At 42.0% G+C, this 15,814-nt stretch overlaps 1 protein-coding gene across 2 annotated transcripts in view; it reads right to left on the reverse strand.

Annotated features, from left to right (window-relative positions):
• Positions 1-15,814, reverse strand: part of Fat3 (FAT atypical cadherin 3) — a 459,106-nt gene that overhangs the window by 439,485 nt on the left and 3,807 nt on the right. The gene's annotated exons all lie outside the window — the stretch shown is intronic.

Consider the following 15,814-nt stretch of genomic DNA (forward strand, 5'->3'; position numbering starts at 1 on the left):
AGCAACCCAAATGGACCAAGAAAGGATTGTTGTAAAGAAAAATCAAAAGAAGTTAATGTATAAAAAATGGATATATATATATATATATATATATATATATATATATATATATATATCAGAGCAGTGAACAACAATACCCTGGGCACAACTGAGATAATATGGAAGACCTTATGAAAAAAGCTGCAGTCAATCCAAACCTGAAGCTTCGCTCAAGGTAGAAAGTGCCTCCTGAGGCAAGGCTGTGGTGCTAAGACACAAGGCTGTGGGGTTGATGAAGAGTAGAGGCTTCCACTGACGGGAAAGAGAGAAAAGATGATGGCCATCCTGAAGATAAAGCCTCCTAGATAACAAAGCTTTAAAAACTGGTCAAGACAGTGTTAAACCTATCATTGTGGAAAAGCAAGCCAGGTGATGGGAAAATACCAGGAATCCAAATAGATCATGTACATGAGAGTGTACTGGGAAGATCTCGGATTTTCTTTTCTTTCTTTTTTATTTGTTGAGAGAGGGAAAGAGGAGGTGTAAGTACAAGCTGGAAAGCTCTGTTGGGGGCCATGAAACACGGTGAAAGTTATCCAACAGTAATAATTTTCAGTTTGGTTTCTCCAAACCTAACCTGTCATCATCTCGCTCTTCAGAATCTTAAATGGCTGAGGAAAAAGGATGAAGAACCCAGTGTTGCAGTCCAGGTCTTCAAAGACCCCCAGTGTTTCAATTATAGTTCATGGGCATATGCATTATTCAAAACTTTAACCACAGAAGAACAAAGGAAGCAGAGCAAATTCTTGCGGGATTTGAAACCGGTGTGCACATGGCATGGCTTCTTCATGTTACTCAGAGTTTTCAAAACAGCTGCACCAAGACCCTCAGCTGCTCCTGCCTGTGCACAGGAGGTATCTCTAGCTCCACCACCTACCTACAATGCCAAGTGGTGAATGACCCAGACACAGTGGTTCATCGGGGAGCAATCCTAACTTCGAAGGACTCACAGACAAGTGGGAGTAGATCAAACAGACAGCTGATCCTGAGGTATGGGACGAATCACCAGTGTAAGATGGGTTATAGGCCTACAGCTAGAGTGTACTCAGTGCCCTGAGAAAGGGAGCGGACTGGTACGGCTGGTGGACGGCACAGTCAAGAATCCTGGTAGTGTGAACATCAAGTGGAGAAGCCCTCTCACTTGCAAGCTGGGCAGCTGAACAGGAACCTCGTTTGTACTATTATTGTTGTTATTGCTATTATTGTTATTGTTACTGATTATCATTATTTCATTTTCTTCCTATAAGAATGCATTTTATTTTAAAAATAAAACAGATTTTTAACACAGACAAAACACATAAAAGAATCTGATTTTACTTTGTGAGCTGACAACAACTTTTGTTTCTTAAAGCAGTGTGACTTTCCAAACATTAGCTAGTGTGAAAATAGAACATTTAGAACGGTGTGTGTTGTGATACACACCTTCAGTCGCAGCATTGCAGAGTGCAGGCAGGAAGGTCAGCAGCAGCTGGCTACACAAAACCTTGCCCAAAACAAACAAACAAGTAAACATTACACTGTCTTTACCGACGAACAAAATTCTTGCTTCTGGTTGGATGTTACCAGAACACACTCCGACTCAGATGGTCACTGAGATATTTTGCATTCATGAGATGCACAAAGAACTGAGGGAAATCGCTGAGCCTTTGGGCAAAGCTCTAAACTTTCCTGGGCCTCTATTTCCCCACCTATAAAATGGGAAGAGGACTGGGTGACTCATTTAGTACTTGTAATAATGAAATAAGTATGAAATTAGACCTTTGAAATCCTTAGCGTGTGTCAATACAGAGCCCGGTGTGAAGCTGGGCCTATGCTGTACACATCTGCTCCTATGCACCAGCCCCCGTGCAGGCTCGTCCACTTCTTCACGTTCTTACGTGGACAGAGCGCTCAGGGTTGGAAATCTGTACCTCAATATCCCTCTGCACTTTAAAAAGCTGCTTACAATTGAGAGTCATCGTTTTAATGTTCTCCAAAAAAAATTTATACTGTATTTATGGCCTGGACATAATCATTACCTTCCTATAAAAATGACTCATTAAATAAAAAGCAATTTTCACTAGTGAGTTCTTAAAATATATTTGCTTACTTATGGAAATCCAATAGCCTCTTGCTCAATATTTTCTGCATTTTTCAGTACAATTATTTGGGGCCCATATGTCTCTTCAAGACTTGTCAAATCAGAACAACTTAGAAACACTCAGATGACAGAAAACCACAGCAGCAAGCAACCAAGCAAAAAAAAAAAAAAAATCACTATCCGAAGTGAATGACTCCAAGGTTCATCAGAGAAGAACAGTGGCCCAAGGCCTTCGGTCATCTTCAGGTCAGAAGCCAACACACAGCAAGACGGCTGCACCCAGCATCACTATTGCGAACCCCACAGACCCTCCGGGAAATATTCCCCAGCATAGAAGTGTATCCTAGAGGGCAATAGCTGGCTGGCAGGCTGTGCCTGTCAAGCAACAGTCCCATCCCAGGCCTGGAAGACCATCACCGGATGGAGAGCCAACAGCACACCTGCTCATTAGCACTCAGGGTGCCTTCCAGGAGGCTTTGTCTGCCTGGAGCCAGAGCAGACCCCAGAAATAGCCACCAACTTAAATGAAGTAAGGGCTGAGAAACTGTCCCCACAGCTGGAGAACCTGCAGATGACCACGAAAGTCCCTCTTCTCTGACCCCAAGAAGTGTTCTGGTCAGTGAATTCCAGCAGAGAAATTTTAGCACTCTTCCCCACTCATGCAGCCCTGAGGAGACGGAGTGCAGCAGGGCCAGACTCCCGACATGCACTGCCTGCAGGCACAAATGCATGGATTGTGTTTTCCATAACCTTCTAATATTTGCTAACAACACAGTGGTTTGCATTTTAGTGCTGGTGTTTTAAAGTCTGACTTACTTATATTGTCACAGTACAATAATTAGGGAATTAAAAACTTTGAGGAGGCTTTGCATGAAATCTTGGCAACTAAAAAGCTGAAGTTGTGTGATTTTTAAAAATGTCCTTCCATCTTTGTTCTGAATGTTACATCTTGCTTTTCTCTTTGTTTGTTTGCTTTTTAAGTCAGGAAAAAAACAAATGCAAATCACCAAGTTGTGAGACACCATCAAGGTGAAGTGGAGAGGTCTCTCAGGGAGTGGACTTGAGAGGTGGCTAAGGGGGTGAACTGGGGGGTAACCCAAGGGGTGAACTGAGGGGTGGCCCAGTGAGCAATTACTCTAGCTTGAGGGCTTGAGTTTGGGTCCCCTCCATGTTAAAAATAAACAAAAGCTGTCATGGTGGCATGTCTCTGTAATCCCAGAACTACAGAGACAGGCAGATCTGCAGTAGATTGGTCATGCATTTCAGATAGACAGTAAGCTTAGACCCCTCCCCCAAAGTAAGGTGGAAAGCAGCAAGTGAAGACACCCTGTGCTGACTGCTGACCTACACACATACAGACAGGAGAGAGAGACACACACATAGTCAGACATACACAGACATACACACAAACACACACAGAGATACAGACATAGAGACACGCACCACACAGAGACACACATAAACAGACACATGCACACAAACACACACATAAATATGCACACAAACAGATACACACACAGACACACACAGAGACACAGACACCACAGACACATACAGCCACACACAGACACAGATACATACACACACAGAGAGACATGCACACATACAGAAATACACAGATACACACACAGAGACAGACACACACACACACACACACATGCACACATACAGAGACACACCAGGATTACCCAAAACATTATAGTATAAATATTAAATGTACACACTGGCACCAATTCTAGCAAGAAGCAAAGACTTTTTTAGAGCCTTATCAGAAACAAAACCTTTGTGGAGTCAGTTAAGATGATAACCTCAAACGTCAAAAGTACTTTCTAGATTATGAAGATAGCCTTGAGCAGAACAGTGGCCATGTTGGCAAGTACTGGGTTCTAGGCTGAGCTTTCCCATTGATCAGTAGAGAGCTCTGGGAAAATCACTTGACCTCCCTAGTTTCGGTTTCTGAAATACTGACTCTGGGTGTTTCAAAAAATCAACAGTTATAAAAATCCAATTCATTCACAATTTAAGTGTTTTGAGTAACTAATTCTTTGGAATTTGGCAATTTAGCCATTGTGTTTATTAGACAATTTGGTGTCCTTTCCTGTTCCCTGCATGGATGTCGACTCTCCAGACTCGATGCCACTCTTCTCAGCCATGGCATCTGACAGCTGGCTGTTCCAGGCACCGTGTTTAAAGGCAATGGATTTTATAGTAACAAAACCAGACTTGGTAAAAACAGCATATATGAAATGGGTCCACGGTGAGGAGACGAGATGCGTGTGCATAGCTAAGAAGAATGTGGCATCTGGGTACTGCAGATTTGCTGCAATGGAACAGATTTGATATTGGGTCCATCTACATGGAATCTTGATTCATCAGAAAAATATATTCCAACAGGATGCTTTAAAGCCTAAAAAACCTCTAGGTACAACTGTATTTTAAACCACATTCTTCCTACAGTGTTGTTTTTAAATTTTATTTTTAAAATTTATGTATATGTCTCTCTGTGTGTGCCCCCATGTGTGCAAGAGACGAGAAGAGGATGTCAGATCCCCAGTGCTGGAGTTACAGGATGTCGCGGGACTCCCAACGTGGGTGCTGAGAGCTGCACTTGACGTGCTGCTGAGCTATCTCCCCAGCCTCCTTTTATCTTTCTTTTCAGACCAATTATCACAGTTTGTGGCAAGCATCCAAATCTGTTCTAATCATTTTTTTCCTTCCTGCAAGTTAGAGACGTCATCAGGAGGCTTCTTAGGGAAGTTTCTTCCTACCCCTCTACTACCTATGTTTGCATCTCAAGTTGCCTGGCTTACTGCCCCTTGCATTTATCTGTGCTGATAATGACTCTCTGCACTAGAGTGAACGGTAGGGCAGGTTGAGGGAGGCTGGAATAGCTCCAACAGCTCTACTTCAGAGGATGCCTTTGAGCACTGCTGGGCACCCGAATCAGTGACAATGAGCAAGATCTACCGTCACCCAGTGTGAGTGAGCACCGAGCAGAGGAACAGAGCAAAAAGAGCATGGAGGTGAACTTTCTTTTCTGGGTCTGAAACACTGTATCTTCTCCCGGGACAGCAGAACCCAAGGCTCGTCTGCCTTTGATCTCTGGGATTTCTACCAGTGTACTCATCTACATAAGATAGTTGTGGTATGATTATGAGCAGTCCTTCTCCATGTGATGGATGAAGTCTTGGTGTCCAACTAGAGGCACAATAGGAAGATTGCTGGGTCATAAAAGTATTGACTTCATCGAAGAGTTAACCCATTGATGAATTCACAACGATGGACTGGCTCTCTGGGGATGGGGCACCTGGATTACTGCAGGGAAGTTGCTGAAGGTTGTCTTTTATCCCTGGCCTATTTGTTACTCTTGTTTCTTTGATTCTCTGTCTAATTCCTGGTTCACAATGAGCTTCGTGGCTCTGCTTCAGCCAATCATTGCCCTGTGATGTACCCCAGCACCAGCCCAAGAGAAAGGATGCCAGTTAAGAAAGGACTGAAATGATGAGACCCAGAAACTGTTTCTTCTTTTAAGGTTGTTTGCCTCATGCATTTTGTGGCAGGGACAGAAAGTAACTAAAAGCCGCTGGAGCAAGGCTGTAAGCCTAGAGCTGTAACCTCTTTCTGTCTGGAGCTTCACTGGCTCTCCTGCTTAAAGACCTGTCCTGGAGGCCTCCAAAATCCCATAAGACAGATCCTTTACTACCCGGCTCCCTTCCACACACGGGGATGGCAGGAAGGGTGAAGCCTGAAGCTCAGCACATGCCATTCCCTTAGATCTCAACCCCAAACTCTTTTCTCTCTCTCCACGTCCCGCTCACAAACTCACACATGGGTGCTTGATAAAACTGCATTCTGACCATGGATGCTCACAAGAAAGGGAGGGCACGAAGCTGTTCCAGTCACACTGATCAAATCATAAATTATCCTGTTCTTCTCATTGTATGCTTTTTAGGATTTTATAGTCCAGAGATGCAATTTGTGGGGGTTTGACACACCAGAGTCCTGGGAAATATGTCGTCTGTGTCATGGGTTTCTGAATATCAAAATGCACTCCCCTCAAAACACACGCAAGCATCACAATGTGTGGGCTCTTGCCTTGCTTTTGGGTTTTCTTGTGGATACAAAATCTTTCCATGCACGGTTCGTTTCTGCCTGCTCTTCAGATGGTGCTCTGCCAGTGGCAAGCCTGCACCAAGGCAACATACTGCTTCTCTTCTCTTCCTGCTTCCCAACTGGAACTCTCCACTGAAGCAGCATAGCACAGATCCCTGCCTGCCACTCCCAGCAGCCGCCATCAGAAAACTGGAGGTGGTGATAGCTGCAAATGGATGAACTGAACTGCGAAGTCCTGGCTTCCCAGACATATCACATGGCATGGCTAAGAAGTCATAGCTAGGAAGTTGGTTCTTCCAGCGATCATAGGAGTTCAGGCATGAAGAGGAGACAGTAACGCTAGCCTCTGCTCAATTTTCTTCTAGGTCCAGGCTGAAATTGTTCTACCCTCTGGTTCCCCGTGACTTCCTGAAGACACACAGGAGACTGAGAAACAATATGGTAGCTGTGATGCTGAGGCTAATTTAATAACATGCCAGTGTGTAGTTGGCCTCCCTTCTATCTGGCCGGGTTTCCAGTTGTCCTCACCTGTGTACTCCCCTGGGATTGCAACCTTAGGACCTATCAGGTACTGTGGCTTCTCCCAGCTCTGTTTTAGAGGGATCCTGGACAAGGGTGATAATCCTGGCTTTCATTAACATTACTATCTCACTGTGAGGTAATGAAGTGATGAACTCTTTCTGCCTTAAATCCGCAGGGGAGGCTTGGGGCTGTTAATCCTGAAAATGGCTAAAGTACCCTGATTTAACTCTCAGAATCCACTGCTGACCTGCCTGACCCAAATTGAGGCTCCATCACAAAACTGAAGGACTCAGAAAAGAGCTTCCAAAGCAAGCTTGCTTTCTCGTGGGAGAGATCTGGAAGGCTGTAGTGTCCACCTGTAGGTCTTCCTGGGAGAGTAAGATAACACTAATTCACTACCTAATTACAAAGTACATAGTGGGACTGTCTAGGCATCTCGCTTGCTGCAGTTCACAAACCTTTTTGGGGAAAAATTTCTGCTTTGCTGTCTCTGAATGTCACAGGATTATGTGTGTGGTAATCGATTTTATTAGAATTATGCACAGACTAACATAAACAGGTTATGGGTAAAGTATAAATTTCTTAAGCAAATTTGCTTTGAGGGTGGATTTGGAAACTCCCAAGAGTAGATTTGCCTACATCCTCCTTCTTTAGGGTGCCCCACCAAATTCTGAAGCTCTAAATTAGCCAAGCTATGATTATATTCTTTGGAACCATGTTCTGGGCCTCTAAAGTTTAGAATTCTGACCTAATATTAACATCTGTGAGCATCCTGCAGCTATACCTGAATGATTCAACAAGAGCACACCAGCCACATCTCCACACACACCCAGGTGAGGTGGGAGAATGGTGAGTTCTGTGTGTGTTTGTGTGTGTGTGCATGTGTATGTGTGTGTGTGTGTGTGTATCTGTGTGTGTGCATGTGTCCATGGGTGTGTATGTGTGTGCATCTCTCTGTGTGTATGTGTGCATCTGTGTGTACATGTGTATGTTTGTGTATGTGTGTATCTGTGTGTGTACATGTGTATGTGTGTGTATCTGGGGCATGTGTGTGTATGTATGTGTATCTGTGTGTATGCATCTGTGTGTATTTGTGTGTCTGTGTGTGTGCACACGTGTGCATGTGTATGTGTATGTATGTGTGTGCATCTGTGTGTATGTATGTGTATCTGTGTGTATGTATATGTGAGTATGTGTAAGTATGTGTGTGTATCTGTATGCATGTATATGCACATGGTATATGTGTGTGTACATGAGTAGAGTGTATGTAGACACATGGTTGGTGTTGATTTCTCCTTCACATTCTCCATCTTTTATTTACTGTTTTAAGATCTGTTTTGGTCTATGTTTGTATCTGTGTCTGTTTGAGTGGATATACACTTGGCTATAGGTGACTGTAGAGGACAGAAGAGGGTGTTGGGTCCCTTGGAGCTGGAACTATAGTCATCGGCTGCTGGAATACAAACTCCAGTTCACACAGTTGAACAGCACGTACTTTTGCCTTCTATAGCATCGCTTCGTTTCCTTCTATTTTGTTATTTGAGACAAGGTCTCGCTCTGTACCTGGAGCTCACCAAGTGCAGGTAACCTAGCTTGGCGGTCAGCCTTCAGAATCCTTCTGTCTCCCTTTTATGTCTGCCCTGGGAACCCAAACTCAGGTGTGTGTTCTTGTCCAAGGAGCATTTATCAAGTGAGCTATCTCTCCAGCTCCCAAAGTGCTGGTTTTACTGATATGGCTCAGTGTCTTTGTCCTTTCCCTCCAGATCCTTTCCACTGTAAATTTCATAAGTAAGGCAAAGAACCTATAAGCATTCTAGGGTTCTGATTATCTTCTCTACATAAAAGAGAAAGATCCAGAAGGTTATCTAAGGAAAGTGACCAAGGCAAAAGACCCAGCACTTTTTCTTGGATATTGTGTGTACACTCTGGCTTGCTTTCTTCAAATAATCAGATGCATATGAAAAAGAGTTTGATAGAATATCTTCCAAAGTTCAATAGCTAGGTTGAAAGTTTACATTACATTAGCAATAACAAGTAAGCCTGGAAAAAACACGTCTTCAACTCTCAATAATAAAACACAGATTTCAGCCATCCACTGTGGAAGATAAGTAAGTGGCATTTCCATGCCTTCTGCAGTAGTGATAACAAAACTGCCATACTACAGAGAGGCAAAAGAACCAAAGATGCAGCCAAAAATGTAGGCAAATATGAGGGTTTGATCAATAAAGTATCATGTCGTTTCTGTGGGTTTAAATGATGCTTGTGGTATTTATGAACTTTCCAGTTTATAAAAGTGTAATTTTTTTCCTCACTGCAAAGCATACACTTTTTCTGTCATAACTTGTTCTTTCTTCAGTGCAGTCACTCGATGGTGGGTCTTTGGCCCTGAGGAATCTGGGTTCATTGCTGGGCTTGCCTCAGAAGACCGTCTTATCAATAGCTCACTTCAGTGTTCCAAGTCTCTCTCACATAGTCTTTCCTCAGAATGGAAGGAAATCATCTCCCAACCCAAAGGTGATATTAAGGCCACAAGAGTGGCTAGCAGATGCTTACAGCTCTTGTACACAATATCCTTTGCTGTATTATGTTTCTCTGTCTCTATTAACAGCTTTTGACTCAAGCCACCATTCACGCTGTGCAAAGCTCTATAACAACAAAGAATAGGTGCGTAGTTAGTATTTGAACTTGGGAAGAAAGAGGCAGACGGTCAGAAAAACATTTTAGAGGGCTCAGAGGTAAACTTCTATGCTTTAATGTTCTTATCAAACTATCTTTTAATGTGTGTGTATTGTGTATACCGAAACTTATCTTAATTTTCTCAAATTTTATGCACTTTTTAGGTCCCTAGGTTTCATAGTCAATTTATTTTTCTAGCTATCGTTTTAGCCATTATGTTGCTTTTTAAAAGCAACCAGAATATTAACTATGCTATGCAAATGAAAATCTGTGAATTTAATCACAAAGAATGGCCCAGGGGAACCAGTAAATCCTACAGTGTCCAGTGGGAGAATTTGGAGAGCCCTATTATATTTAATAACTCATAGAGCAGCTTGCAGAATGGAATCTAAATCAAGCCAGCTCCTACTCACAACTCTTTGCAGATAGTCTCTGGATAGAAAGACGTGCTTTCCCAAACAAACAAACAGAAAACAACAGCATCACCACCACCAACAAAATCCTGGCAACCTGAAAATACAGACCACAGCCCGTTTTCATTTTCATTTCGGTGAAACACTGTGAGGATAGTGGCATCACATTAATTTTTATCAAACTCTATAATTCTTCAAGGTGTAACGATAAATGAAAATATCCTTCAAGGTACATGCAAAATACTTCCAAAGATTGCCCTGGTTAGAAAACTGAACTGGCGAAAGCTATCTAAAGTCATGGAGGACAAGAAATCCATCCCGACAGCCTCTGCACAGCCTGGCACACAAATATGAACAGTCCCTGATATCGTATGCCTTTCATGACTGCCCATGTCCATTTGTAAATGTAAAAGGAAGACCATACATAGAGGCAAGAGCACAAGCACAGGTGCTCAGCTTGCTACCCGATTGTGCATTACGTCTTTATGGTTGCCGCTACTCTCATTTCCTGGTTATCCAGGAACAATAACAGCCCAAGACCGATACACAGTGCAGACATGAACCAGCAGTCCTCCATTAAAGCTATATTGTCTTCAGCCAACAGCTGAAAAAAGGCCAAGAAAAAAGCACCTGCTGAAAACTGTGGTAGACACTCGCTCCCTATCATTTCCCAGAAGCTTCTCTTGCCTTTCCTGCCTGACTTACACGACAGCTCCTAAGTTCATCAGAACAGTGTGCACTGCTCAGTGCTCCTCTGGGAGACCTTACTGTTTTTCTTGCGAATCATTACAGGCAGAAATCCCAGAGCCAAGAAAAGTTTCTGTTGTCACTTGATTGTAACTTCATTCCTCTCCTTTGCTTGTTCGGATCCCAAGGGAAGCAAGGGCAAGTATGGGCCAGCATCTGTGCTTTGCTGAGTCAGATGAGCTCTAGTAAGATATCACATCTGAAGCAGATGAATAAAAGAAAAGCAATTGAGAACTAAGTTGGCTTGAATTGCACCAAAATCTCCAAATTCATCGTGAGCTTATCCAAGTGGAGTTACCAGTGGTTTGAAGAAAGGTAAGAAAGATAAGCAAACGTCTGTAAGACAAATATTGTTCCCAATGCATCTAAAACTGAAGGAAAGGAAATTCAGAATGCAGTAAGTCAAAGATGCTATGGTGGGGGTCAAGCATCCTGTCAAAACCTGGGCTGGGATCACAGTTTTACAATTGCACAGAACTCTTCAGTTTTTTCTAACAATACAATATTTCCCTTTCTTGGTTTGCATCCACCTTCTGAATTATCTGGTGATAAGACACTACAGAGAAATGATTCTAAACATAGCACTGGCCTCACTGCTTCAGTGAAACTAAATATATGCTACTCAGCTCATGTCTTTATTGTTGCCTTGGCTACCAGGTGAGATGTAGCTGTCTTTTTGCAGAGAACCAAAGCACAGCATGACAATGATGGAGAGTTTGAAATATTCGGGTCACTCTATTGTCCACCGAGCCCCTTTCTTTTGCAGCTGGTTGGACTGGGTCTTTAGTAAAGCAAATGGTGTCTATTTGTGATGGTGGAGATGCAGGCCAGGAGTTTGATGGCAAGGGAAGGACCTGCCTTACAGTCCTCCTTTTGAAATAGATAGCTATGACCTCCATGCTGCCTGCAATCCATCTTATCAGGGTTATGGAAACCACACTTAATAAAACTTGCTGGAAAAATTCTTCAAAATACATTTAAACTTAAGTCTGTTTTAAAAGCATTTACCTAAGAAGAATATGTTACAAGTTAGGGTCCTGGAAGAAGCTCACATTACTAAACCAAGGAAGAAGCATATATTCAATACTCCCCAAACAAAGGCAGGGGTGAAGGTCAAGAAAAGTCAACAGTTTGTATGTGATAATCCAGGAATAGTGATAGCCCAGTCACCATGGGCTGCCCACAGCACCTAGTGTGAAAAGAGACCAATGAAGAAATACCCTGAACCCAGGCTTCCTCATGCTTCTCTTAATGTCAGAGAACAAAAGAGCAAACTTGTCCATAGTCTTCTGGACACACAACAGGATACAGAGTAGATTTGATGAGTCAAATGAACATACCTATAAACTTATAAAGTTTTTTTATTGGTTGTTGGAATAGATTGTCTAAAAGAGCAACAACTTTTCCAATAATTATTATGTCTCAGAACCTTCTGTGCTTGTGAGCTTTCCCTGCAACATCAGAGGAGTAAAATCTAGAGGAAACAAATCGTGGCTCCTGGGACTTCGGAGTGTGGTCACACCATGGGCATATTATGAAAAACGTGTCATGTAAACAAATATTAGCGTTGCTATCCTGGAACATTCTGGAAAGGCCACCACTATGGAAGGTCCATCTCTTTCACATTACTATTGTCTGCCCAGTGTTTCTCCCTTAGGTAAAATCAGCTCTTGTGAGATGAGATAGATAGTAGTCTCTGTTCTCATCACTGCTTCATTGTGCCATCATTTAGCAATGATTCATTGTCTGCTCTCTCCCTTAGTAAAGGAGCTCTCATCAGCCTGGACTTCTATAACAAAACACCTTAGGCTGTGCAGTTTATCGGCAAACATAAAAATACTGCTTACAGGTTTAGAAACTGGCAAGTCCAAAATCAATGTGAGAATTGACCCAAAGTCTGGCAAGTGCCCCTTCCTTGTAGATGGTTACTTCAACGGTACTCTCACACAATAGAAAGGGAAAGAAATCCACTTGTACTGCTGGCCTAAGGTTTATGTCTTGTGTATGAGGGTGGAGCCTTTCCACAAAACCCACCTCATCATACTACTCCCAATGGCTACTAGATCCCAATACATGGATTCTGGGCTGATGCTGACTTTCAGGACTTTATGACTGTCTTTCTTTGTCACAAATCAGTGCTGAGCTTGTCCTAGAGCTATGCTCTGACTTTCAGAACATCAGAAGGTTCTGCATCGAGTCTCTGAGTGTCTCTCTGAGTCCAGCATCCCATCGCGTGAGGAAGACACAGGGGCTGCATACGATGGCTTGCTGGGTGCAGGGAAAGGAATGGTGTAAAACTGAGAATCTCTTCCACTAGGTTTCAAATCTCAGAACTGCTAGTGACCAGATACGTGATCCTGAATGGGAAAGCCTTTGAAACTATCTCATTGACTTTGATAGCAACTTCTCCTGGGCCTGGCCCTTTATAGGGATTCAGTGAGTAGAAGAAATAAGTAGTAATTATAGATAATACAACATCTTCTCAATTATCTCTGACTAAAGTCCAAAGTAGGATTGGTTTGTCTTAATTAAATATTTTTAATGAACCTCAAGTAAGCAAATTAATAAAATTTGTACTGTAGTTTGTGGTATACGAAACAATCTGACATAAATTCACAGTTTAAAACATATATTGTGGTTTTTTACAATGTTATACCTCTGATTAGTCATGAATATGGATTCCCGTTGTGCCAAAGAGTAAGAATTCATTCTTTGTGAAGGAAAAACTGATTAAATCACATCTTACACACTAGTGCTTTAAATTGTGATCAGACTCAATGTAGCATGAGGAGAGTGAATCCAGCTCCTGTGAATATTATTAAACATTTCATAAACGCTGGTGCGTGGGGAAGAATTCTAAAGGTGTGGTTTTGTGCTCTGAGTGCCAAAACGTCATGATCATGAATCTACGAAGTGCATTACCTATCCCAAACACTTCCTCTCATGAGCTAAAAGCTCCCATAACGATTGAGGCACAGATAGGTTTAGGAAGCATCAGAAAGACATTCAGAAAAAGATTACCACTGAGGAATAATGAAAAGGTTTACTTGAATTACAAGACTGGATTAGAAAAGCAATGTGTCTGGTGCCTGAGTGAAATCATCTGCCATTTAAATGGATGAAAAAAAGAACTAAGGAGAAAATGCAGACTCTGCCAGCCGCTTTCTTGGGAGCTTAGGGTTCGGACGTACTTTCAAAGCCTGCGTGGCAGGAGCACTTACAGAACTGACATGAAGCAGCTCACCCACGATCTACTCACTTTATGGTATGGGGCCTTGCCAGGGATCACACATTGTAAACAAATCCCCGGGATTCTTGCTCCAGATCTGCAAGCTGGTGAGGCATATAGGACCCTGGCAACCTTTGTCAGCTGACTTCAAACTTTTAAAAGGCAAAAATAAAAACAAGCGGAAATCATGTCTCCTTCATGGGACATAAGGGCACAGAAAAGGATAGGCCTGAGACTCAGGAAATGCTGCCAGGATCAGGTACCATTCTCTCAGTCTTGGTTCCCGTGATGCTTCTCCACACTTAAGGGCAAAGAGCAGATGGATCCTTAGAATCATGTGGGCCTATGAACAGTGTGTTGGTGGCTTTTTGTTGTAACCTTTCCAGACCCCTGGACCATGGCACAAGTGCACACAGCAATTACTCAGGAGCTCCTGGGCTTAGATCCTGAAAGTTCGGGTCAGTAATACCCAAGGAAGAAATACGATGTAGACTATTATGAGAATTCTACTCTTCAGCTTCATGTCCAGGCATTGTTTCTATGAGACAGAGGGGTGGCTTCCATTGTCTAAGAGAAGAAAATGAGATAAAAGGGGGAAGGACACTTGCTATACCTTTACAAACTAAAAGGTGCTCTGAGAAAAAGATCTCAGAAACACAGACGAATGTGGAGAAACACTGTGTTCAGTCTCTGGGATGCAGGTTCACAGTCCGGCTGACTTCCACATTTAATGTAATGACAACCTTCACACTTCACTTAGCGTTGACCCAGTGGAGCTACTGTTCACATCAAATGAACTTTTAGTTTATCAAGTAGTGCTACAACACAATTGGCATTATTTTTATGAACAAAAAAGTCTATTTTTCAAAGTTCAGGATACAATGAAACAGATATTAACTACTGAGGGTTTATTTGTAATTTTTTGTTTGTTTGTTTGTTTGGTGGGGAGTTTCCAAGAACAAGGATATTAAATGTTTGGAGTCATTTTCTAAAATAAAAACTCAAGTAAAAACAATAAGCCAATGAGCATATGGACAAAGTATAGGCTACTCTTGTCAACTTCTCCTGCCCTTGGCTCTTTGAATCAAGCCCAAGCTGTAACTTCCTAATTGAATGAATTACTGAAGCCTTGACAGCAGTAGTCAAGGACTCAGCTGTACCTCCCTAGTGACATCCACCTGAGTTACAAGCCTAAAAATGCTCATTTCAGGAGGAAACTAAAACCCCCTCCGTGTGGGCATAGCAAGATGGAAGTCCACAAGTTCAGATGAGGCCCTATGCTTTGACCATGTGGCTACACTGACCTCAGGCCTCCAACATCCATATCTAAGAGAATTAATGTCTTTTAAAGCCACCCATGGTGGTGGTCGACTTTTATAACAGCCTAAAACTGAGTAAGAGAGGTAGCAAGCAATTCTATGACTGTTGTAGAAAATTAGTTAATATGTATGTATTTGTCCTGAAAACACAACACACTAATGCCACCACTCACAGCAACAGAGAAGATGCATTTTCTTCTTTTGAAATATTTAGAATCTACTAAGAATAGAAAATATGTGGTACTAACAATAGAAGATACATGCGTGCACATACGCACATGCATGTACACACATGTCCCAAAACACATGGGTATAAACTCACACATGGAAAGGGACATACAAACATTCATGCACATATACATATACACATGTGTCTAGGCATATTTACATTTGTACAAATGATAACCATGGCAACCATTTTTAAAAATGTGTTGCTATCTATGATGGAAGGTAAGTAGATAGATTCAGGCAATAAAATATTTGCCAAATTTGCTCTGTATTTTAAAACATTTATAAAATCAATTATAAATAATGTGTTGTACAAAATTCCCAGATATTTTCAATAAAAGAAAAAAGATATAAAAATAAACTATTAATAGTCAAAGATGTCTTATAACCAAGTTTTTATGACTAGAATTTATAGCATGATTCTCTTCTCTTATAGAAATGCTTTTTA

The sequence above is a fragment of the Arvicola amphibius genome, chromosome 3 (genome assembly GCF_903992535.2).
Source record: "Arvicola amphibius chromosome 3, mArvAmp1.2, whole genome shotgun sequence".
Lineage (NCBI taxonomy): Eukaryota > Metazoa > Chordata > Mammalia > Rodentia > Cricetidae > Arvicola > Arvicola amphibius.